Genomic DNA, 25,799 nt, shown 5'->3' on the forward strand with positions numbered 1-25,799 from the left:
ATGGTAGAATATAAATGAGAAATATGGGTTAATTTAAGATGTCAGAGCTAGTTAGTAACAAGCCTAAGCTCTTGACCAAACATGTATAATTAATAATAAGTCTCTGTGTAGTTATCTGGGAACTGACTGGCAGGACAGAAGAGTCTGCCTACAACTCACAGCAAACCAGGATGGTGAAACATTTAGAGAAAGAGAGCAGTGTGGAATGGGAAGACTGTTAGTGAAACAATTAATGCCTAGAGGATCAAGAAAGAAGAAAACATGAGGGGACATTGGGCAAATGACTTATAGAGGCTTGGGCTTACTGAAAGGGGAAATGGGTATTATATTCTGTTTCCTTATTAACTACTCAAAGTACTGCCTACTGCTGGGGGATGTCTTTCTGTATGCTGTGAATATATATTTTTCCCATTGGTTAATAAATAAGTTCCTTTGGCCTATGGCAAGGCAGGCAGGAAAGAGAAAAGCAGAGGCAGCAGAGACACCAGCCTGCTGCCCCAAGGAGCAACATGCCAGCAGACCGGTAACACCACAGAACACGTGGCAAAACACAGATTAATAGCAATGGGTTAATTTAAGATAGAAGAACTAGCTAGCAAGAGGCCTGCCATAGGCCATACAGTTTGTAAATAATATTAAGCCTCTGAGTGATTATTTTATAAGCAGTTGTGGGACTGTAGGGCCGGGCAGGACTGGAGAAACCCTTCCAGCTACATCCTACACTTACACTGTTACTTAAGTGGAACCTGGAGGGGAGCATCAGGGAGAATGTCATAGGACATAGACAATGTAGTTAAAGGAGCTTGTTGGGAGCACAACTGCAGGTCCTCAGTTGCACCTCACACTGGAGATAGGTAGGAGTGCAACATTCTGTTGTGGATGTCAACACTCCAACAGAGGCTATAAAATTTTAAATCAGCCAAGATATCTTTCTAGACCTCAAGTAGTGGGTAGTTGTTAGACTCAGTCATAAGCTTCTCCTTGCCACTGGGCAAGATGAAGCTCTTATATTGAAGTGATATTGAAATTCAAAGAGAAAACCAATAATATATGTATATGCCCTCATCCCAAAACTCTAAACTAAGAATAGGACTAACTCTAGGGAATTAAGCAAACACATTTGAATCAATATTTGAAATAATATAACTGGGTGTCCTCAAACACCTGAAAATAACAAAGAAAGCTTTGGACTTGGGACAACATACCTTAAGGTGTTTACTTAGCAGGCAAATGGAGTAGGAGGAGTCAATAGAACACTGAGAAGTGCTGTCCAGGTACAGTAGTTTGAATGAGAATGGCACCCATGGGTTCATATGTTTGTTCCCAGTTGGTAGAACCATTTGGAAAGTATTAGGAAGGGTGAACTTGTTGGAGGAGGTGTGTCATTGCAGATGACTTTGAGGTTTCAAAAGCCCATACCAGGCCCAGTCTCATTCACTTTCTCTCTCCTGTTGGTTAATCAGATGTAAGCTCATGGCTACTGTTCCAGCACAATGCCTACCTTCCACCACACTTTCCACCATGATGGTCATGGACTAACCCTCTGAAACTGTAAGCAAGATGCCAAATAAATGCTTTCTGTTATAAGTTGCCTTGGTTATGGTGTCTCTTCATAGCAATAGAACAACAACTAAGATATCAATGTTCTCCGGAAAAATGATATAGGTGTGTACAAATTTAATACTATATGATCAAATATATATGTATATATCATCTAAAGTATACATTTGTGTGTCACATCTAAATGTCACAAAACATTTAGACTAGTGTGTGACTAAAGTCAAGCTGACATAAAATTAAGCATAAGAGTTATATTGGAAAAACAAAGATACCTTAAAATCAACCTTTGAGCTGTGATTACTTTATAAACTAGTCATACATCTGCAATGAGAAGTAAGAAAATGAAAAGACTCAAAATATCATCTCTTTTGAGTTGTTCCCATTAGTTGTGCTTATTAGCACATATAGTTTGTCTATTTGTATATTCATGAAACAAAAAGTATAACCAATAATTATATTTTTTTCATGTGACTATCTCCTTAAGAAACGTGAAGCTACAGGAAACTGTGGCAATACAGAAACTCTTAGTTGTTTTGTGGTTCCATGAGCACAACTGAACACACTTGGATGTAGGGTAAAGCACCAGGAGTGGGGGAATAGGTTGCTACAGGTCACTGCAAACCTAGAAATTTTGTGATGGAGATGGTGATGGTGATGATGGCGGCGGTGGTGGTGGTGGTGGTGGTGGTGGTGAGGATGGGATGAGGAGGAGGAAAGAGAATGGGAAGAAGAAAGGACGTAGAGGAAACAGCAACAACAGACTGGCAAACAATAATAAGAAAAGACTACTTGAATGAACTCAGATGCAGTAGGTTTTCAATAATGAATAAAGAGCTCCAAATAGCAGCAGACTTTTAATTCTAATACTGAGAGAAAAACACCTAATTAAATAGTGGACATATTTTTAGGACTCCAGTGTATCTATGAGGACAGCAGTATATGAGAGCACAGGCACGTGTGTGTGTGTGTGTGTGTGTGTGTGTGTGTGTGTGTGTGTGTGTGTGTGTGCAGCTGAGAAAAAGAAGCACAGCTGACAGGGTAGTCAGATAGCTGCTGTAAGCTGGTAGCCTGCCTCTTAGGAACTTAGACTGAGACACCCTTTATAAGCACTCTTGCCAGTAAAAGCTTTAGTGATCACCTGCCTGTCTATCATCTTTATAACCACCAATGTCCAAGTGCCCTCCCATTCTATGTGAATATAATATCTTCTTTGTTCATAGGCTTCAGTAACTATTGAAAAAACGGTTACTTGCAAAGCAGTCCCTATATCTGTAGATCCCAGAGGCCAAATTTAGTGAACTGTTAAATAATTCCTAAATTTATCTATCACATGGGAGAATGAACACGTTATTTCTTTAAATCAAAGACCATTCCACAAGGAGGCTGTGTCAAAATTGTCTTTTCTCAATGTACTTTCACCAAAGCATACCATTACTCTTTCATTCCAAAATCATTCTGGAGCTTCTATTATGCAGCTAACTAAATCATTAAGCAGATAGCAACAACAGAACATAAAGCAGACTCATAACTGATTCAATTAAAGCAGTATTTAAAATATATTTCATATTTAAAACCAAACATTCAGAGATGTATCACCAGTAACATTGTCTGACCACCTCTTTTTTGTATTGGGTAAGTAATAAAAAGAATTTCAGGTTTTGTCTTCCTAGAGAAAAGTTCAGATGAGTTGCAAATATCTTGTAGGTATTGATTAACTTCTTGTACCTATGCTTCATTGAGAATAAAATCAGTAAGATTTAATGAGTGTGTGTGTGTGTGTCTGTCTGTCTGTGTCTGTGTATATGTAAACCATTCATGGGTGTGTAAACCATCTGTGTGCAGGTGCCTGCTGAAGCCAGTAGTGGAAATCAGATTTTCTGGAGGTAGAGTTGCAGATAGTTGTGAGATGCCCAATATGGGGTAAGAATCCAACTCAGGTTCTCGGGGAAGAGAAGCAAATGAGCCATCTTTCCTGTTCCAATTGTGAAGAAAATTTGTTGGGGTGAGGAAGAGGCACAAAAGATGACAGAAAAGTGAGCTCAGAGAAAGGACTTAAAATCTTGTTTGAAGTGAGTATCCCACCATGCCACGCATATACAGTAACAGGATAAAGAATGACATGTAAACCACAAGAACAGTGGGAGTTTGAAGAGAAAGATTGTGGTAGTTTGAGTGAAAACAGCCTCCATGGGCTCATATATCTGAAAGTTTGGTCCTCACTTGGTAGAAGTGTCCAACTTGTACATAAGGATGGAAGCTCTCAGCTATGGCTCCAGTATCACGCCTGTCTGCCATGACGCTCCCTACTGTGATGGTCATGGCCTCTAACCCTCTGGAGCTACAAGCCCCAATGAACTCTTTCTTCTATAAGTTACCCAGGTCATGGTGTCTCTTCACAGCAACAGAAAAATAACAAAGACAGAGAGTCACACCAGATAAGAATGGGAAAGAACTCATGAAAGAGTCATGAAGCCTGAATTGAGATTTGTAGGCTAAAACAGAAGAAAGATACAGGATGAGAGACAAGGGCTAGAATTCCAAGCAGGGTCAGGAATCATAGCACAATGGTGAAGAGGTGACAGGGATGGCAGCCTTGTTGTCAGACAAAAGTGCCTTGGCTAATGGAGGCTTCCTGCCTGAAAAAAGGAGGAGGGTAGGTTTGCTGGATGGTGTGAATGTTAAACTGTATCCTGAGACTCTGGTTCTTTACAGAAGGAAAACTGCTGGCAGTGCATAGTGGCTCATGCACCCAGAAACAGAAATTGCTTTTAAGACTGCCTGATTGATGCAGTTGCAAAGGATCTGGGCAGCATGAGTCACCCTGACACTGCATGATCTGGGGACATGCTCACCAGCTTGGAATCAGAAGGTATGGACTCCCAGCTTGCTTACAGGCTGTGTGATCCTAAGAAAACTACATAACCCAAGTGAGCATCTGCCTCCTGAAAGAAGGTATGATCTCTTCTGTTGACAGGGAAAAAGAACATTTTAAAGCCATCTGCATGACTGAGTGCTATGCAAATGCAAAGGTGTTCTTTTTGGGTTACCTGTTTGCACCACATTACTGTCAGAAAGAATTTGAGGCAACTTACAAGTGTGTAAAGGATAGAAAGATAAAAGAAACATAGAACAAAATGGAAGTTTCTCATACTCTATCACTCACGATGTGCTTTGACTGTGGCATGCATACGTACACGTGTGTTTGTGTGTGGTGTGTGTGTGTGTCTTTATAATAATAAAAGGGAGGAGATTTAGAAGTGCATAAAGCAATAATAAAGGCATAATATAAACCCACCATGTGCTCTCTACAGCAAAGATTTAGTTCTCATTACATCATATTGCTTTTCAGAACCATAGAAAATTCAAAGACAGACAGGAATGAAAGAAAGTGGTATCAGGCACGGCATCCTGTATGCTTGCTATCAGCAAAGTACAAATCAGACTCTGAGTTTCATACGGAAAAGAGAATATGATCAGTTACATGATTTATAGTGGAAAGATAAAATTAAACACATTGCTGAAGAAAAGTAGGGTTTTTTTCTAATAATAATCTTGGAAAGGAATGTCTCCCAGGGGTGGTTTCTCACCACTTTCAGTATAGTGTACATCTTTATCACCAATGTCCTTATTATAGACATGGTGAGGGATATCAGACATCGCATTATTATTAGTGCATACGTAACAGAATGTTAAAGTTAGTTCTAACCAAGACAGACGTGCAGTGGCCTAGAATTTCCAAATCTAGATGGGTATGTACACATATGCCATCGCCTTCAATTCTCAGCCAGATCAATTACATAAACACTCGGCAGAATACAAGACATATGGATGGGTCTGTTGGGAAGGGCGGTTGTAATGCTGGATGCCGCCTCCATCCCAGAGGGATAGGTTGCTAAGGTCCTGGTAGAATGGTGTCACCTTCTCTACCTTAGGCCTACTGAGAAAGTGGTATTTAGTGTAATCAGGTACATCCTTATGTGACCTTTTCTCTCTAGGACTTTGATTAAAAAAAAAAAATTATGAGGAAGAAAAATCACATTTGCTGTGTTCCATCAAGGTGGCAGTCAGAACAGAAACGGTGGTGAATTGAAATAACAAAACATCAGAATAAAACCAGTCACTCCAGTGAAGGACAATCTAGGAGCCCAGAATCCTTCACATCACTTTCAGGAATTAAAGAGGAAAAAGGTACAGGGACCTGGCCAGAGTGACAGGAGTGACTCATGTTCTAAAGCTCTGTCTGCTTGTTGCCAAAGTCTAAGTGGAAAATGGTGTTCTGAGTGACCAGGAGAGCCTTGAGGAAGACACCAGATGATGCCTGGCCAGGCAGAGCCGTGCGATGGGGACTTGGCTGGGAAGATGCTTGGGCACAACTGTGTACTGGGAGCGGTTGCTTTCTACATACCCCTCTCAAGGAAGGATTTTAAGCAGGTCATAAGCACTTCATGCTTACTCTGTAATGGGCTCGATCTCCTGATAGGTGAGAAGACAGCACATGTTTCAATTCTAAATGGAGAACATCCAAGTAAAGAGAAGGACCATGTGTCAAAGGACCAGCACTGCTTTACAGTCTTCCCTTAGAAGGTCTGTGTGATGGATTCTTCTAGAGAGGACCTTCAGGGCCTTCAAAAAATGTGTATTTCACGTGTTAGGTAAGCTGAGGTACACTAGAACTGTAGAGTTTATTTGAGTAAACAACAACTGGTGAATTAGGGTGCTCAGAACTGAGAAGCGTTCAGGCACTCCTCTGGAGAAACATAGGCATGCTTTACAAAGAGAATGTGGAAGCTGTAGAGAGAAAATTCCTGGTGCATTCCAGGTTTGTTTGCCATATTTGCTCTATTCCTCTGGAAAGGGAAGTCCCCAGTCATGTAATTATAAGTTTGCTGGCTGCCTTTGCTAGGTGGAAGTTTGGTTCACTTTTTATTTAATGTAAGCATTTACACGGAATAGTCCAAGTTAAGTGTATCTTATGTTTGCAAGTCAAAATTAAGGTCATCTGTGAGGCTGAAATGGTTTTGTCTGCTCTAGGCTTCCTTAAGCTTGGTTTTCAGCTTAATTTTCTTTAACACACACAATCCGGCCTGGCTCATTCAGAGAGGCTCTGTTCTTGACTGAGGACGTTCTTTTCTCTGTCATGGGAAAAAGAGAGATACTACTATGAGCTCATATGAAGGTCTCAAGCAGTGCCTTTTGGCATTCCTTCAAGAGTCTCTACAGTTCCAGCTTTCATTTTCCCCCTTAGAATGCAGGGTCTGCATCTTCCTTTATAGGTTATAGAATCCTGTTCTTCATTCTCCATTCACTTCTGCAAAGCCTTCACTGTGATTATTCTGACCTTTGTAATGGTTAGTAATTGAATTGTTGGCTGGTATGTTTCCATTAATGTCTGCCATGGAAAGCAGAGCGTTCTGCGGGGCCAAATGAGACCTGAGAGCCCCAGGAAAGCAGCACTCTGAAACTCATTAATTTGTCTCTCAATTTTAAGTCTTCTGCTCTTTTTGCTGAGCTAGGAAGAAAAAGAAAAACTTCTGTGAAAGGCACTCAGCTCTGTGTTATCCAGGGCCACAGGCAGGAACCATGCCAGAGCTGACAGCGAAGTCCTTCCCTTTGGCCCAACTTGACTCCTGAGTTTGCATGAGCTACCCCATATTTTCAGGGGACTACTCTTCTAGTCATCCCCTAATCCAAGCTTCCTGGACATTGGATATTCTGCCCATCTGCTGGTCTCTTTCTTATCCGGAGTTAGTGGCTTACTAACAAAATTCATCACCAATCCAGCAACCCTCTTTAGTCCTGGCCTATACTTGAGAGGACACTATAATTCTTAAGAAGGTAGATTTTAATCACTGCCAAGTGCCACTCACATACTAACACTAGGACTCTTTCTGTGTCATTCTCTGCCTCCCCCTAGCCCCCAGGGACACCAAGGACTTTACCTTCTTGCTTTCCTGAGTCACACTATCAAAACAACCAAAGGAAAGCCAGTGAAGTCTTACTATAGAGAAGCCATGGGGAGATAGCTGTTGAATAAGCAGCAAATTCTGGAAGGTAGGTCACCTTGTTCTTTACCCAGGGAAAAAGTTTAAAATGTCCTGCTTTCCTAGATTCTCTTTTGACTATAGAAAGCCTATATTAGATATCCTGTATTAGCTATGTATTTGGGTAATGTGACAAAATACTTGTCAGAATCAATTTAAGAAATGAAAGATTTATTCTGGACCATGGTTTAGGGCATGCAGCCCTAAAGGAAAGGAAGACATGACAACTGGGGCCCCATCCTTGGTGACTGGAGCTTGGAGCATTCTTGTTTTATTTTAGACTAGGAAACAAAGGAAAAGAAAGTCCCCCAGTGCTGACCTATGAGTCTGCTTCTTCCCTATACCCTATGCCCAAAAGATTCTACAATTTGCCAAATCAGTAGCATTCAGCTGGAGGCTAAGGGTTCTAATACATGAGCCTCTGGGGCACATTTCACAGACAAAGTGCTCAGAGAAATTTTGTGAGACTGAAAATGAGACAACAGAATAGAGACCTGGAAAGTTCAGGTTGCTTCTTTTTTTTTTTTTTTTTTTTTTTTTTTTTTTTTTTTTTTTTTTGGTTTTTTGAGACAGGGTTTCTCTGTGTAGCTTTGCGCCTTTCCTGGATCTCGCTTTTTAGACCAGGCTGGCCTCGAACTCACAGAGATCCGCCTGGCTCTGCCTCCCGAGTGCTGGGATTAAAGGCGTGCGCCACCACCGCCTGGCTTCAGGTTGCTTCTAATGAAAAAGTTGGGATAGGAATTCCTTCCTTAATCCTTAGGCATGTCTGTTTGCTTGGTGTGGTCATTTGAACTCAGGGCCTCACATATGCTATGCTGGTGCCCTATCATTGAGCTACATCCCTAGCACAAAGTTACTGAATTGCTAGCCCCGTGCTTAATTCTCTACATCATTTCTTTACGTTGTGTTTGCAGGTTAATGCTTATGTCTCATTATTATGATGGATTAAAATAAAAACAAAAATTGTCCCCCAAACATATTTCATCACACAAATTAAAATAAGGGATACACATAAATTGAAACAAGAGTTAAAAGCACAAAATCCTTAGGTATAATCTGGTAACTTTTTCCTTAATTTTTCATAGTTCTTATTAATTACTGCTAAATTTAACTGTAGTCTTCTGTATCCCAATTTTTAAAAAGAACATTTACATTTCTCAGGTGATTAGCAAATGTTCTCTGGTGTTCCCATTTGCTTGCTGCAGCTTGCTTAGCCTCAAAAGCTCCACCCCCATCCTTAACTGCCTGCTTTAAATTTAGCAAAAAGAAAATACTAAGTTCATCTTCAATGTTCTCAGTCTCTCAAGGCACCGATTTCCCACCTGCCTGTGCATCATCAGCCCTCTGAGGAAAGTCCCTGCTTGACCTCCCCAGATCCTCAGTGCCAGCATGCCTGATGAGTCAACAAGCCACAAACAGAGACAGGTAAACGGACTGTGATCATGTCTGGAAAGGAGACTCTCCTTGGCAGCATCCTCCCAGTTGTCAGAACAAACATGCACATTGAGTATTTAACATGAATTTAGTGATTATAATCCGTGTATATGAGAATCATGGAGGGACTAATGAAAACAGAGGAGCAAGCTGAATCCCAGAGACGCTGAGCCCAGAACTCCCTGGAGAAGCAAGGGGTAGCACCGGACAGAGATAGGCATGTCATTCTAATGCCAGTGATCTGGATGAACCTTAGAAGCACAGAGCATTTTTCACTTCGATTTTTCTCTACTAGTAAACAATGTGGAATGCATTCGTGTAGATAGTAGATATCAGAATTATTAAGAAGGACTAAGTAGTACAGTAGGCACTGATGGAAAAGTGGAGCTGCTCCTATCAGGCTTTCACGTGTTTCTCCTGTAACTTATCTGAGCATTATTGTTATATAAGATAGTTTCTAATTAGCTTTTAGTAACATAGACTTGTGTTTTTAACTTTTCCTATTCTCTGTCTCTCCTCCCCCATCTTTCCTTGTTATGATATGAGAGGTCACAGAATGCCAGCACTTCTGTTAGGTAACTCCATGCATACTTGGATCAATATTCATTGAAAACAATAAAAACGTAACATTAATTCACACATACTATTTAAAAAATGAGGTTTTATTCCTTAATCCTTAATTCTACTTGCTAGTGTCAATTGATACACTTTGTGTAGATTTATTATGTATGCACATTTAGTATTATTAATCAAGGAGAAAAGAGGAGCTTGGGAGAAACAGGAACTATTAGAAGACAAAGGGACTGTTGGATGAAAGAATCCAACTATCGAAAATATCCTCCTAGCATGATCTGGGAGAGTCGTCCATTGTCATTGGTTGTCTTGGGGATACACGCAGTGCACTTAGCATCTGCTGGTCTTGCCTCTGGAATGGGGCTGTGTGCTGTGGATATTGCTTTGTATGCTGTGAATGTGTTGCTCTGGTTGGTTAATAAATAAAGTGCTGATTGGCCAGTAGCCAGGCAGGAAGTATAGGCAGGATAAGCCGAGAAAAGAATTCTGGGAAGAGGAAGCCTAAGTCAGGAGTCCCCAGTAAGACACAGAGGAAGCAAGATGTGAAGGCAGAACTGAGAAAAGGTACCAAGCCACGTGGCTAAACATAAATAAGAATTATGGGTTAGTGTAAGTGTAAGAGCTAGTCAGTAATAAGTCTGAGCTAATGGCCAAACAGTTTTAATTAATATAAATTTCTGAGTGATTATTTTATAAGCGGCTGTGGGGTCCTTGGTGCTGGGCGAGCACAGGAAAACCTTCAGCTACAGCTGTGAAATGATCTTTGCTTTAATACAGGGTAACAAGCCAGTGACAAGAGACTGTCTGCTTCCTCAAAGACTGCTTCTTGAATCACTCTATTTAACCCCACTTTACACTGCTAAATATACCAAGAATATCAACCAGTGCCATGTCAAGCTGTATCTTTTGGTTAAATATATTGTATAAAACAAGTAATTTAGTAACAGAAAAAAGTTAGGAATTTTTGTATTTTGAAATTAATTAGAACAGTTGAAAGACTTTTTCTTATAATTCAGGCAGGTCTACAAACATTCCTAATGTGCACTGTGATGTCCTTTCTACAGGAGACATGCCACAGTGCGCTTAAAGACACTCTGTGTTGCGTCTCACTCATGGTGGCCCCAAATTAGTGATTTCTTCATTAATTCTATTATTCACATATTATAATACTCTTCAACATTTTAAAATTAATTATGTGTCTGCATATAGGTATGTGTACCTGAGTATAGTACCCACATAAGCCAGAAGTAGGTTTAAGATCCCCTGAAAGTGGAATTACAGGCAACTGTGAGCCTGAGTGTTGGGAACCAAACTTGGGTCCAATGCAAGAGCAATATACGCTCTTAACTGCTGAGCCTTCTCTCCAGCCCTGACATTATCAAAATGTTTTATTTGAGGGTTTTATACCTTTGTAAACCTAGTGTTCCCTCAGCTAAGGAAAGCCTTGTTCTAGCTATTTCTCAAAGTCTGAGAAGCTACTTGTGAAACTCATTTCTGAAAATTATCCAGAATTCATTGATCATGATCTTTTTAGATGGGGCCCAGGAATCTGCATGTGTATTACATTTTCCAGATGCAGGCACTATTGAAAATTCTGTGTTGAGCACACTGTCTTCTGTTCCACACATGGCTGCTTTCTCCAACTCATTTTACTGGAGCCCTCTCTCAATACCCATTTGTGGTGGTTTAAATGAGAACAGCTCCTATAAACATATATGTTTGAATACTTGGTCTCCATTAAGTGGAACTAGTTGTGAAAGATTACAAGGAGTGGCCTTGTTGGAGGAGATGTGTCACTTGGAATGGGCCTTAAGATTTCCAATGACTGCCACCATTTCCAGTGGCTTCTGTTTCTGTTTCTCTCTCTCTCTCTCTCTCTCTCTCTCTCTCTCTCTCTCTCTCTCTCTCTCTCTCTCTCTCTCTTCCTCCCCCCCTCTTTGTGCTCCTCTTAGTTGAAGTTTAAGATGTGAGCTCTCAGCTGTTCCTGCAACCATATCTTCTCTCCACCATCACTGACTCTCTGAAACCATTAGCCCCATTAAACGGTATCTTTTATAAATTGCCTCAGTCATGGTGTTTTAGCACAGAAATAGAAAAGAAACTAATACACCATTACTTCAAAATTCTGTGGTAAATACTTATGTCAAAATGAAGGTAAGTGTGCAGCTACCCACAATGTCCTCATCCTTGTTCCCCCACAATAATAAATTTAGAATGCCCAGCACCAGGAAACATTAACCCTTCTTGGCCCCCTCCAGAATCTCATCATTGTAGATTATTTTGCCCATTTTAAAACAAATTGAACCATCTGTCCAACTCTGACCCTGGCTTCCTTGCTTCTTTGGCTCATCAAATATCTCCTGCGGAAGGAGAGTCATCAAGTGCTGGGGTCCCTTCTTTGCACCTCTTTTCCTCTGACTTTGCCCATTTGTCCCGGCTACGTTGACTTCCAACTTGTATTTCTTTGGCTGCAAACCTTCCCAGCAGTTCTGCTAGTTCTCTTTCATTTTCACTGCAACACCTCTATCTGATTTTTTTCTCTCACTCCAGGACGTGAGCCACAAAGAGCATCAAAGGACATGCAGCTCAAGAAATATTAGCTTTCTTCTCTTTGGTTCCCTGATTTCCTAAGTCTTAGCTGGACCAGTTTTGCTAACTTCAGCTCTCTGCTCTTAAAACAGATAAGCCAGTGGGCTTTTTTAGAAAAAACTATCTGAATCTTGTCATGCTATGGATGTCAACGTTTGATATGACTATTTCATCACAGTCTTAAACACAGACAAATATGTAGGTTAATGCTGCCAAAATAAAATCATAAATAAAATACTAATGGCTATGATTCTGTAGTTCAAAACTTAAGACCAGTCATTTAGTTACTAGTTTGATTATCTATTGCTACATCACAAAATAAGTGATTTAAAACAAGTGCAATAATTTATCTTTTCTCCCAAATCTGTAAGTTGGGGGAGCACTTGGAAGGGACCATTCATCTCTGCTTCATGCAGCATCAGTTAAGAAAATTTGAAGCATGAGTGTGATTGAGTGGTAGGGAACTGGCCATTCACATTTGGAAGATACTAACTGGCTGTTAACTACAACTACAGATGGGCCAATGAAGAGATTGGCCGATTTATCCTACCAGGATTTAGTTTTGGGGCTATCTTATCAAGAAATAGTGACTGTGTTCTATGAGTACTCTATAAGACAAGAAATATAGGCCACTAGTTTCTGAAGGTACGGGCACCAAAATTAGCATAGCATCCCTTCAGCTATAGGTTTCCATGTTCAAGGACAGGGCCTACAGAGCCCATACCCTCAAATGAACTATTAAAGATTTTAGAGTCATGTTTTAAATTTTCTAGATCAGTATGCAATCCTAAATATTCCAGGGATCTTAGGAGCTGGGAATGTAATCACAAATAATGTGATCAAGTTTCTTCCCTCAAAGTGGAGACAAAATAAAATGGGGCAGTGGGAAAATTTGGGAGGAGGTCTCTAATTGGAGATGGGACAAGGAGATCAATAAAGAAAGAGAGGAAGGACAAATGAGAGTATTTAAAAAAGCCCCAAGGAACCATATCATTTTATTAAATTATTTACCTAAAATACATACAGTACGTGCTAAATATATGTACACACGTATCTTAAATGAAATTATACCACTTGGTTGACAATGCTCTCCACAAGAGCTATATATTATCTAACATAAACCAAGCAGAAACCTCCTTTTGAGTTGTAGGTCAAGGTATTCCAAAAGAATCCCAAAACAATATAGCCTACTGCTGTTGTCTTTGGCTGCCTCCCAGAAGCCCCTATTCCTAATGATACCACACATTTCAGGCATGGGACTTGCAAGACTAGAACTGGATCTGACCTGAAAGGCTACTTCTTGAGGTCTATCATTCATAGTATCAGAAGGGGCTACACAAGCTGCTAAGGGAGGGAAGTAACCAATAGTCATATCCAGATATGATGCCCATGAATCCCAACAATGACAAGCACGGCAAGAGATTCCTAAAGGTGCAGTTATGGTACTCATACTTTGGCAGTAGCCAATAGCTGTCTAATAGTACTTAAGGGAAATCATGCTGTATACTGGAAACCGAGCCAACCATCTAGGAGTAGGGAAGTCATAGATCTTAGTGGCGAACCTACTACTCCCACTTTACTTGACCAACGTAATTCCTAACTACATTCTAAAAATCCATTCTTGTACCCACAGATAAGTGCAGCTCTCACCCTACAAGAAAGAAGTTTCCCTTTGCAGCAAATAAAGACCATTACAGAATACTACAACTGGTCAAAATGTAGAGATCAACTGATCATGGGGTGCTCAGGACCAATGGATACATCTAAAACACAGCTCCTGCATCCAAGGCTGAAGGAACATTATAGAATAGGGGGCAGAAAGATTTTAAGAGTCAGAGGACAAGGAAATCTACTGTGAGGTTATGTCTCCTAGAAATGACAGGGAAGGTCACAATGCCTCATCAATATTGCTGCCTAAATAAACCTGGAATACTAATAATACCAATAGACATACTGACATAGAAGAGGGAAACCTCACAGAACTGTGCCTGTAGACATACAAAGGTGACTGAAAGTGAGAGAGAATGAGTCTTTCCCAGAGATGAACTCCATAATTGGTTATCTAATATCAAGTGGTCAGCCTAGAAATTATATGCACACAAGCAACACTAAGTGAACTCAGTGTGTTATATTTGTATATATGTTTGGGGAGTGTGTGTATGTGTGTGTGTGACACACACACACAGAGAGAGAGAGAGAGAGAGAGAGAGAGAGAGAGAGAGAGAGAGAGAGAGAGAGAGAGAGAGAGAGAGAGGGAAAGACTTGGTTGTACTATCTTAAAGGTTTTATTAAGGAATTAGGGGTTTATTTTGTGCCTTGTGGGATGATATGGGTAGGTTTTAGGCAGGAGAGTAAAGGATTCTTCCTTGTGCTTTTAAAAGATCATTCTAGTTGTTGTGTAGATTAAATAAAAGCTGAGCATAAACTTGAGAGACAATAACTATGTTGTTGCACCCAGAATCCATTCTGAAGGCAAGGCATGGCCTGACCAGGAGACTGAATGTACACTCTGAAAAAACAGGGAAGAAAACTGTTTACAATTTTTATTTCAGCAACAAAATGGATTGTAGCAACTCTCAGTAAGATGGAAAAGGGGAAGGAAGGGAAGGCAAGAGGAAGTACAATTTCCAAGTTCCCAAATGTTAATTTGATCTTTCTGTCAAGAACCCATATACTTCAAAAGTAAATGGGTATACAAGCATAAAGAATTTAGAGAGAAGTCAATAGTAGTATTAATTTGGGAGTTCTTAACATATAAATGTTAATGTAATTGCACTGGATAAGAATATAGGGTAGTATACATAGAAAAGAGGGAAAAATAAACACCATAAATATTTTCTAGTTCAATAAAGAACAATTAATTTAGGGGCCAGTGAAATGGTTCAGTGGGTAAGGGTTCTTGCCACCAAGCCTGATGACCTGAGTTTGATCCCTGGAACTCACATGTTAGAGGGGGAGAACTGACTCTCACAAGCTGTCCTCATGTACAAGCATGTGTGTACATACCCATGTAAACACACCCACAATAAATAAATGTTAAAAATCTATTTTAGATCACAGTGGTACTTTGAGAATCTTCAAAGGAAAGACTCCAGATGATGTAAATACTATAAATTCTCAAAAGAGTTGACTGCTTATTCTCTTTAACTGATAAGTGAAATAGTCAGAAAAGCTTATTAAGCCACCCATGAGCAAAAACAAAGAGTGCTGCAAGAGTTGACATCATAGAGCAAAGGTGTCCCTTCCATTTTAGTAGTCTCTGTCTCTTATGTATTTATTCAAACAAAATAGGAAGCTTACCAAGATATACCATTTCTGGTGAATTTAGCCTTCTACCTTGACTGGAATGCCTACTATGTCATTAATTTACTCTATAACATACACTTATAAAATAGTATCTATTTCTTCCACCTCAGTAATATATAATTCAGAAAGGGGAATGAAAGGTCTAGTAAGTATCCCCCAAAATAATCAGCCTAATGTATAATCAAGACACTCAGAACAAAATCATGATTCCATATCACCTTCAGTTCATTGGGATAAATAAAAGTATGTTATTTGCTGGTGATCATGGGGAAACAGAAAGCAGACATGTTTGTGGGAGTGAACCTGATTTAACCACAGCGAAAACAAAAGCACAGTATTTCATATAACCAGAATTATACGCCCCATCCTTCACCAATCCCACTGTTGGAGGCATCCTCTGAAATACATTTTCCTACACACACACACACACACACACACACACGCACACGCACACGCACACGCACACGCACACGCACACACACACACACGTGCACGCACAGGCTATGAAAGAGTATTCAAGGCAGCGTTGCTCATAATCAAACAAACTGGAAACAACATAATTGTGCTGATGAAAACAGATGCAGACACTGGTGAGATGGCTGAGCAGTTACAGGCTCGGCTCCCAACCAGAACAGATGCACGAAATGTGGAATATCCAAGAGACAGAGGAAGAGGCCCACTGGAGAGAAGGATAGAGTACCAACATATAGATTTGAAAAGTATAACTTTATATTAAAAAAAACAGGGGACAGGGAGTTATGCATAATTTAACATTTATTAAAATAACTGCATAACACATTAGTGTGTTGTGTGTAGATAGCTATAGAAATATAAAGACACACTAGTGAACTCAGCAATATTCAGATTCAGTCTACCATAGGAGATGCCTCTCTGAAGGCAGTTGTAAATATATAAAACACTTAAGCTCATTTCATTCATTTGTAAAAGTAAAGATCATATTGACATTGAAATGGTACATATAGGAAGGTTGACTGCATCTGTGTTCAATATTATTGATATTTTCCTTTATGTTCTGTTTCTTCAAAACCAAAGGAAAGGGAGAAGATAGATGAAGACAAGAACACGACCAAACAAACATTTCTATACATTAACAAGTTACAAATGCAGAAAAAATTAAAATCTAGTTAATTGGGATTCTGTGGTTTAGACATTGAGTTCCAAATTCATTTTTACTTCATTCATTTCCATTCCCCTTTGTTTTACAATTCAAAGCACCTTTAAATCTAAATGTACCTATCTACTAAAAAACATGTTTTTACTTCATTAAAATGAAAAGGAACATGTATACCACAGAGATTCTTTGAGAATAAAGCTTGGGAAAGAATTTTGATGATAGAAGTACCTTACTGGGATGGTTTTCTTTTATCTTAATGTAATGTTTTCCTTTCTCTGGTTGGGAACTTTTAAGTGTGTAACTGTAAAATTTATCAGAGATAATAGTCCAAATAAGGAAGAGTACACTGCCTCAACTCCCTGGTCCATAGGCATCATAAGATCCAGGTATTTGAAGATCCTTTCACTGCCTCAAATGCTGTATATATCAGCATGCCAAAAACCTCCAGGAAGAAGATAGACTGACTCAATTAAATGTCTCCAAAGTCTAGGGAAGCTGAGAGGCACATGTGTGTTTTGAAGAATCTTCCTTTTTTCCCCCTCGGTCTCAAGAAATAGAGTATTGCTAAGCTAAAGAGTCCTCAAGACCATCATTCATGTAAGGTATGTCCTCTCGAAGCAGAAAAGCAGAAGAGCAAATCCAAATGGCTTCTGACCTCCCACTCAAGTTTATAGTTTGGGAGAGATGAAGCTTTAGACTCCACACCTTAACTACTCTGGTCTGTAAGTGCAGAGAAGCCATGTTGACCAGCACCATGCCATGCAGAGCCACAGAGTCAATCACCTGGCCTGTGGGAATTCACTCTGGTTTGGTCCAGAAATACAGGTGCAGAGGAGAGGAGGGAGAATGGCAGAGAGGGATGTAGGAAGAGAGAAGGGGAGGGAAGGAGGAAAGGAGGAGAGAGGAGAGGGAGGGAGGGAGGGAAGGAGTGTAGCACGAATCCTAATTGGTCTTAATAATAAAAACCCAGAGCCAGATATAGGGGTAAATGCTGAAAGATCAGAGAGACAAAGGAACAAGCCACAGCCACCTCTCACCTCACTAATTCCTCAGCCGAAAAGGACTGAGCTCCTGTCTCCTCCCATCTTATATTCCTCCCTCTGCCCAGCCATATCACTTCCTGTCTCGACCTCCCTAGTGCTGAGATTAAAGTCATGCGTGCCTCCCAAGTACTGGGAGCAAAGGCATGAGACCCTAAGTACTGGGATTAAAGGTGTGGGCCACCACTGCCTGGATTCTATGGCTACCTAGTGGCTGGCTTTGCCCTCTGATCTTCAGGCAAGCTTTATTTGTTAGAGAATACACAAAATACCACCACAAAGGATGGAAAAGGATAAAGAGAGGGAGGAAGGGAGAGATAGAGCTTTGATTGCTTTCTGCAAGAGATGACAAAGAGGGGAAGCCCTCACATTTTTGACTCTGCCAACCACGAGTTTGCATAGCAGTCAGAAATACATCCTGAAGTGTGACACATGAACATGGGTAAAATAGGAGGTTTAGCAGAGACAAGGCCAGGCTTCACATACAGTTCGTTTGCACAAGGGGAGAGAATGGTCGTCCCTCTGCTCCACCTCATAATATTGATCAGAAATATGATTTCCCTGAGGTGTACAGCTTCCAGTAATGGAAGTCTTGCTGTTCCCCAAGAACATCACTGAACCCCTCAAATATTGCAAAACTACAGCTTCCCTCAGGATACTTGGAGGTCAAGGTGCTCTCAGTAAAAGGGTTCTGAATTTTTATCCTAGAAGGCCCCTAAGGAAGCAATGTCCAAGTGTTAGAAGATTAGGTTCCTGATTTTAACACCTCAGTGCTGTGGGATGGTCTGTATGTCAAATGTGTTGCTGATTGGTCAATAAATAAATCACTGATTGGCCAGTGGCCAGGCAGGAAGTATAGGCGGGACAAGGAGGAGAATAAAGCTGGGAAGTGGAAGGCTGAGTCAGAGAGACACTGCCAGCCGCCACAATGACAAACAGCATGTGAAGATGCCAGTAAGCCACGAGCCACGTGGCAAGGTATAGATTTATAGAAATGGATTAATTTAAGCTGTAAGAACAGTTAGCAAGAAGCCTGCCATGGCCATACAGTTTGTAAGCAATATAAGTCTCTGTGTTTACTTGGTTGGGTCTGAGTGGCTGTGGGACTGGCAGGTGAGAGAGATTTCTCCTGACTGTGGGCCAGGCAGGAAAACTTAAGCTACAAATGGCGTCCAATGTGGTGGCAAGAGTTTCCACCTAAAAACTGAGAAAAAAAGATTCTAAAATGGAGCTAAAAACAGTTCCTAATTGTCTCTCTCAAATAAGCGGCAGCTGCCGGTTTGAGCTACTTGTGGGTTCCTATCGTGTGCACTCGACCTGCTGTATGGTGGGAATGAGGCTTCTGCAAGTGGCACATTAAGCTGTGTGGTGGATTTAGCCTTTGCTAGTACAAAGCAAAAAAGAGGTTTCTGGGCTACACGCTACTTGGATAAAGGCATAGACCCACGATAGCTCCCAGAGCTGGTGGTGAACGTACCACAGCCATGTTGGGAATCTGAGGTGGGCGGAGCCAGCAGCCACAGCTGCTGCAGTTTAAAGCAATAGATTCACAATAAGACAGATTCAGATGTAATAGTTTACAATGTGTGTAAAAGATATGTAGGCTTGAAAGAGACAAAAAAGGTGATATATACAGTTATAGAAACAAATACATAGTTTTAAAAAATAAAGTTTTTAAAGAGACAGTAAAATTAATATAAAAAATAAGCCATGTGAAGATGAATATTACACAGAGAATCTGGATTGTGTTGTCTTTGGGATTTTTAACTGCAGAAAAACATTTGATCGTAAAAGATGTTGAGTTAAACCAATATGTGTATTTTGAAGATACCTTGACTTCAAAATTTGGATATAAGGATATGTTGCTTTGGAAAAGAGTCTCTGCTTTTGTTCCCACAGATAGTCAAAGGCTATGGATTTGTTCCAGATTAAGATACATCAGGTTTGACCAGCCAAGACCCCCTGAAAGGTCTCTGATGACACCATGGCCCAGATGATCCAACATCCAGAATGGTTTGAAGGCAACTGGCTCAGACAATACAGCCTCATGGACTATTCCATAATCCTAAAATTTTCTTTGTGTCCCCATAAGATACAGCACCCCCCTCCAGCAGGAAGTAGTAAGAGAAGCTACGCCCAAATTCCCAAATTAAATGTAATTTTACTTTGTTAAGGTTGAAACCTTCCTTTTTGAAAAAAAAAAAGGGGGGGGGGAAGTGCTGTGGGATGGTCTGTATGTCAAATGTGTTGCTGATTGGTCAATAAATAAATCACTGATTGGCCAGTGACTAGGCAGGAAGTGTAGGCAGGACTAACAGAGAGGAGAAAAGAAAGAACAGGAAGGTGGAGAGAGACACTGCCAGCCGCCACAATGACAAACAGCATGTGAAGATGCCAGTAAGCCACGAGCCATGTGGCAAGGTATAGATTAATGGAAATGGATTAATTTAAGCTGTAAGAACAGTTATCAAGAAGCCTGCCACGGTCATACAGTTTGTAAGCAATATAAGTCTCTGTGTTTACTTGGTTGGGTCTGAGTGGCTGTGGGACTGGCAGGTGAGAGAGATTTCTCCTGACTGTGGGCCAGGCAGGAAAACTCTAGCTACACCTCAGAGCCATAGCCACCCTTCTGGCTTTACATGTCTTTTGTTTGTTATCATGAGAAAATTAACTCAACAATTTCTGTTCTCATTCCTTCTCTTTAAACTAAGGAGAAGCATGAACTGGTTTGCTGTCTCCCACCCTTAACAAGTTGACTATCTTGTATTGCTGTGCATATGCATATATGAAAATAAAAATATGTACATGCATGTGCATTTCTGTGTGCATATATGCAGAAGCATGTGTATAGGCATTTGAGTATGTGCACATGTATGTGAGTGTATGTGTGTTTTCCTTATGTGTCCATATTTTCATGTCTGTGTGATGATGTTTTTTAACAAGAAGTAGTTGCTACTGTGGAATGCAGAGTTATAAAAATCATCTAGTTTACTTAACATGATGAGACTTAGACCCACTCCAGGGGCCTTCTAGGTAGATGCTGGTTATGACTATTTTCCCTACAACTGCAAACACCTCCTGGGAGGACATCTAATATATGTTGTGCTCACCGAAGTCTCATTGACTTAAGAGAAATTGGTTGTGCTGGAAAACATGGAAGAGCCATACCTAGGGAAACTAAATTCCACAGAAATTAGAGTTAATACTTGCATATTATAGATTATTAATTTCCCTCCACTTAGGTTAATTCATTTATTCAAAACAATTATATCCTTATGTTAAAGGAAAATTACACCCCTGTTATGTAAGAGAAAATGAATATCTAGAAATAAATGATTTCCTTAACTCTGTACAGTTATAGACAGCAAGACAACCAAGTCCTAGCCAGTAGTATTCAAGCTATGCATGATATAAAGATAATGGTCCTCCATTGTAGCAGAGGGACATAAAAGAAAGTGACTCTAACCACAGGAAGATCTTGTACTGTGTGCATTTTTTTTTTTTTTGATAAATGCAGGCCTCACTGCATAGTTTATTTGGACTTTCAGCTTTTAATATAAAAGTCACAAAACCACCAGTGGGTCATTGCAAACTCTATGCTGTTCCAAACTGTAGAGGCTTAGATGTGGGCCTTTAAAATAGGCAGGTTTTGAGAAGTGTTCTGTGAATATGAGTTGACATACCTTGCAGGACACAAGACAAGTCTGACTAGGGGACTGCCAATAGAGAAAACTTTAAGTGTAGTAACAAATAACTTGGATATCCCCGTACCTCTCTATACAGAGACTTGTTTCTCCCTAGTGTGGTATCCCTATTACTCTGTTCCTGAGAGCTGTTGCAGATTGTCACCTACCTGATGTGACTGCGGGTAGACAGTCATAATCTGGGATATGATGGGTCTCATGGAAGAAGATTAAAGGGAAATGAATCTATAATTGCTCTTCCAACTTGTCCTTGGAAACAAGTAAGGAAATTGTTGTCACTGTTCAATGATCAGAGAAAGACCTGGGAGCCAAGTCTTGTGTGGGTGGTAGGTACAAATCTCACTTAAGAAGGAACAAAGAGCATTTATGAAAATTGTGAATGACTATTTTCAGAATTACATTTTTCTTGCCGTTATTTGCCCTGTTTTATCACCTACATTTGCCTATATAGCAGTACATTTTTAAAAAATAACAACAGATGGAAAATAAAAAGATAGCCGTTTTCCGTATGGTAGAATATTCTTTGTCAGAACCCTTAGCCCATCCAGTACTGTTCCCCGAAAGGAAGAAGTAATCTTGGAAATTGTATCTGACGCTGAAGCTGCATGAAGCCCTCACCACGATTGAGGGCTGGGGTAGCAAACACAACTTTGCAGCAGAAACTGGCATTCATGGGACAACTGCCCAGTGAGCTCTGCCAGTTGTACGTTTAGTTCATTTACTCCCCATACCAAGCAATAAGAGCAGCTCTTATGCTGTCTATGCAGGATTCAAGGAGTGAAAGTGTAAGATCCAGTGTGAAACACCACAGCATCAGAATGTCTATTCTAACTGTTTAGACATTCATTGAGATGTAGAAACTTCAGGTCCGGTTAACTTTGCCATGTGATGTTTTTATTTAAAAGTTCTTTATATTGAAGTTTTAATAAATTTTAAAAGGGATTTTATGCAACATATTTCAAGACTACAGGGGTAGTGAATGTCAGACATGACAAACTTCAGATTGCCAAATTGAAAGACATGTTTTTTTACATTACACTATATTTTAATTTCAAAGAATGGTACCAAAACTGCTGCCTATAAATAATATCAGAAAGAAAATCTCCATTCTATTGGCACAACACTTGTACTTTTAGATTTCTAATTATTTTTATCTCCAATCTACATTATGAGATTACATTACATTTCTAATCATATAACTTTAACACAAATATTATTTCTTATCATCCATCCATGTACACGAATTTCTAAACAGTCTTATTAAATAAGAAACACAGAGGTAATAGCAAAAGAGATCAGAGAACTAGCGAAGAGCTACAACTACCTTATCTTACCACCCCACCTCTGTAGCTTCACCAGAGAGAGCTTCTTCCTGTGTGACTTGTGTTTTTATTGCTTTCCGGTTCTGCCTTCTCATTGGCTCTAAGCCCAACCACATGACTTCCTTGTTACTGCCTGTCTATACAGACCTCCAGGTCTCTATGGTTCATACTGGGATTAAAGGCTCATGTCACCATGCTTGGCTGTGTCCTTGAACACACAGAGAACACACAGAGATTAAGGGCATGAGCTACCACTGCCTGACTTCTGTTCCTGGCTCGCTATGACCTCTGATCTCCAGGCAAACTTTATTTATTAACATACAATGCTGTGGGATGTGCTGTATGGCAAATGTGTTGCTCTGATTGGTCAATAAATAAATCACTGATTGGCCAGTGGCCAGGCAGGAAGTATAGGTGGGACAAGGAGGAGAATAAAGCTGGGAAGTGGAAGGCTGAGTCAGAGAGACACTGCCAGCCGCCACGATGACAAACAGCATGTGAAGATGCCGGTAAGCCACGAGCCACATGGCAAGGTATAGATTTATAGAAATGGATTAATTTAGGCTGTAAGAACAGTTAGCAAGAAGCCTGCCACGGCCATACAGTTTGTAAGCAATGTAAGTCTCTGTGTTTACTTGGTTGGGTCTGAGTGGCTGTGGGACTGGCAGGTGAGAGAGATTTGTCCTGACTGTGGGCCAGGCAGGAAAACTCTAGCTACAATACAAATAAAATCACATTTCAGCACAATTAAAATATCCCCACACATCCATTCCTCTGGAGATGGATTTTAAACCAACTAAGAAAAGAACATATTTAAGAGCTCAGTACTTGCAACTAATGGAGCTATAAATGGGAATTGTCACACACATATGGTCAGTCTGCAGGGTCTATAAGTGGAGAGATAGCTAAAAGTTTCCCATGCTTCATGCCTCCCTCTGTTAAAAACAGTATTCTTTTTTTGTTCTAATTTTTAAAGAATATTTTCTGTGTGTGTGCCAGCATACAGAGGCCCAAATAAAAAAACCTATGGAGTTTCCTTGGTAATCATCAACAGTAGATGTTCAAGAAGGCTTCCAAACCAGAGAGTATATGTACATTCCTGATCAATAAAGCATTAAACAAGGACAAGATACTAGCTTGACAATGAATAGTCCTAATTATCTATAACCCTCAAAAAGAAACACAGTGTAGAATATTTTTCAAATAGAAGTTTTAATCACCCTAAACTAATCTTGACACATCCTCATGCATGGCCAACTGGTAAGCTGGGCCTTCTGGCCAGTGCTGGACTCAAAGTGGACACCAAGGGGTAGCATCCACTGTAACAACAGAACAATATACTGGTAATAGGAATAGCAATGTCTAATAATTGTAATTTGTAAGTGTTAAGTATGTGTTAACTTATTTAGCTTTCAAAATGACTCTATGGCATAGACATTATTATTATTATTAAAAAGGAAATGAAGGCTCAAGGGTGTTAAATAGCATTTCCAAGGTTTGAAGTCTACTTTCAACAACGCTATTACACTGTGTCTGAAAGGAGGTGGATTTGTACCTCTTGGGAGTGAAGAGGAAAATGAGGCAATGGTTTTACATTGGTTGCCAGAGGTTTGATGCAGAAGCAGGTGTGGGACACCAGTTCATGCAAGAATATGCCTTTAAATACTACTTTAAATTACTTTAAAAAGTAAATTAAATACATTTAAGTACTACTTTCCAGACATATTAAATAATCTTTCTATGAAGCTATATTTAAAAAATATATACACAGATGCTGGTATCACTACTAAAATATACGTTCATTGCATTCAAGTCATCTTTACATTTAAAAATTTCTTGAAAACAAAGCAGCATCCTATCATGACATGCACTTAACAGCTGTGTCTTGTCTTGAATGCTTATTTTTGGATATGAATATGCTATTTTTAAATGAAACAAGGAGTAAATAAAAATAAATCACAGTTTTCAGGATATCAAGTTACTTATATCAGTTACAAAAAAAAGGAGTCTCATAGCTCAAAGCTTTGGAAACCACCACACAAGATAAGACCCCTTACATTTGGGGGCATTGAACTATCTCAGTCATCAATTGCCATACTGGGTGATGCTACTGGCCTACTCATAGATTGTAAGAGTTTGAATGCTACATATGGACTATGTATAGCTTTAACCTTCATACCTTTATGTGATAGAAATTGTCTTTTTTAAAATACAAAGACCATAAAATGCATGTTGAAATACTAGACCCCCACTGGCACAGAGAAATATTACCAGGGTACTGACCTTGATTTCTATACAGCATTGATATCTGTCTCTGAGATGCAGCTTCCTTGCTCATGGACATGTTAACAAAAAGCTGGGTAGGGATGTAAGCCATTTAGAATTACATAATGAGCCATGGATGGTATGTGCACATTTGGAAGGAAGCATGACTTTCTGGATATAGTTAACCAAATAATCTCAGTCAGTCTGCATACAGTATGTCAACTTGGAACAGGTCCTAATGCAGACTCCTCAGTCTAACACCGAGTTAATTTTCCCCTGCCTATTTCTGTTTTCTTCTTAAGTACAGTTATGTCAGGCAGGATGACTTCAGTATGAACTTGACATTCTCCTATTAAGTCAGCAAAGTAATTAGGGAAAAAAAATCACATACCAAAAATATCAGTATCTAGATGGAAGGGGTAATATTTCAAGAATCTCCTTGTCAAGCTACAGGTCATCGCCTCAGCTAGAATTAGTTAACACACTGCAGTGGTTCCTTCTAATATCCAAGTGGTCACCTTCAGCCCAGGGTCCCAGAGGCCTGACACTCAACACAGAAACAAAAGCATATACTGATCTCTGTGAATTAAGACTGAGCTGAGGCTCCCTGTCACTGGCAAGTGTCTCCTAAAGCAAAGAATTTAAATACTAAACTTGTCTTAGAGTTCATGAAATTTTCAGGTAAAACACAGGAAATTTTAAAGCATTAATTGCTTTCTTGTATTCTGGTTGTATTCTTTTTAATTCTTTTGAACATTAAACTTGTTTGACAATTCCTGACATATGTTCAATACATTCTGATTGTGTTGCCTCCATCCCCTCTCATTTCC

The 25,799-nt window shown here is 39.9% G+C and overlaps 1 long non-coding RNA gene across 1 annotated transcript in view; it reads right to left on the minus strand.

The window, feature by feature from the left end:
* The window catches only part of LOC128107884 (uncharacterized), a 62,155-nt gene extending 37,070 nt beyond the window's left edge, over window positions 1-25,085 (minus strand). Inside the window, exon 1 of the long non-coding RNA XR_008217238.1 lies at window positions 24,988-25,085. This is a non-coding gene — a long non-coding RNA (uncharacterized LOC128107884). The remainder of the gene's footprint in view (window positions 1-24,987) is intronic.
* Window positions 25,086-25,799: the final 714 nt, after the last annotated feature.

The sequence above is a fragment of the Peromyscus californicus genome, unplaced genomic scaffold (genome assembly GCF_007827085.1).
Source record: "Peromyscus californicus insignis strain IS unplaced genomic scaffold, ASM782708v3 Scaffold_12__1_contigs__length_115047231, whole genome shotgun sequence".
In the NCBI taxonomy this organism is placed as follows: domain Eukaryota; kingdom Metazoa; phylum Chordata; class Mammalia; order Rodentia; family Cricetidae; genus Peromyscus; species Peromyscus californicus.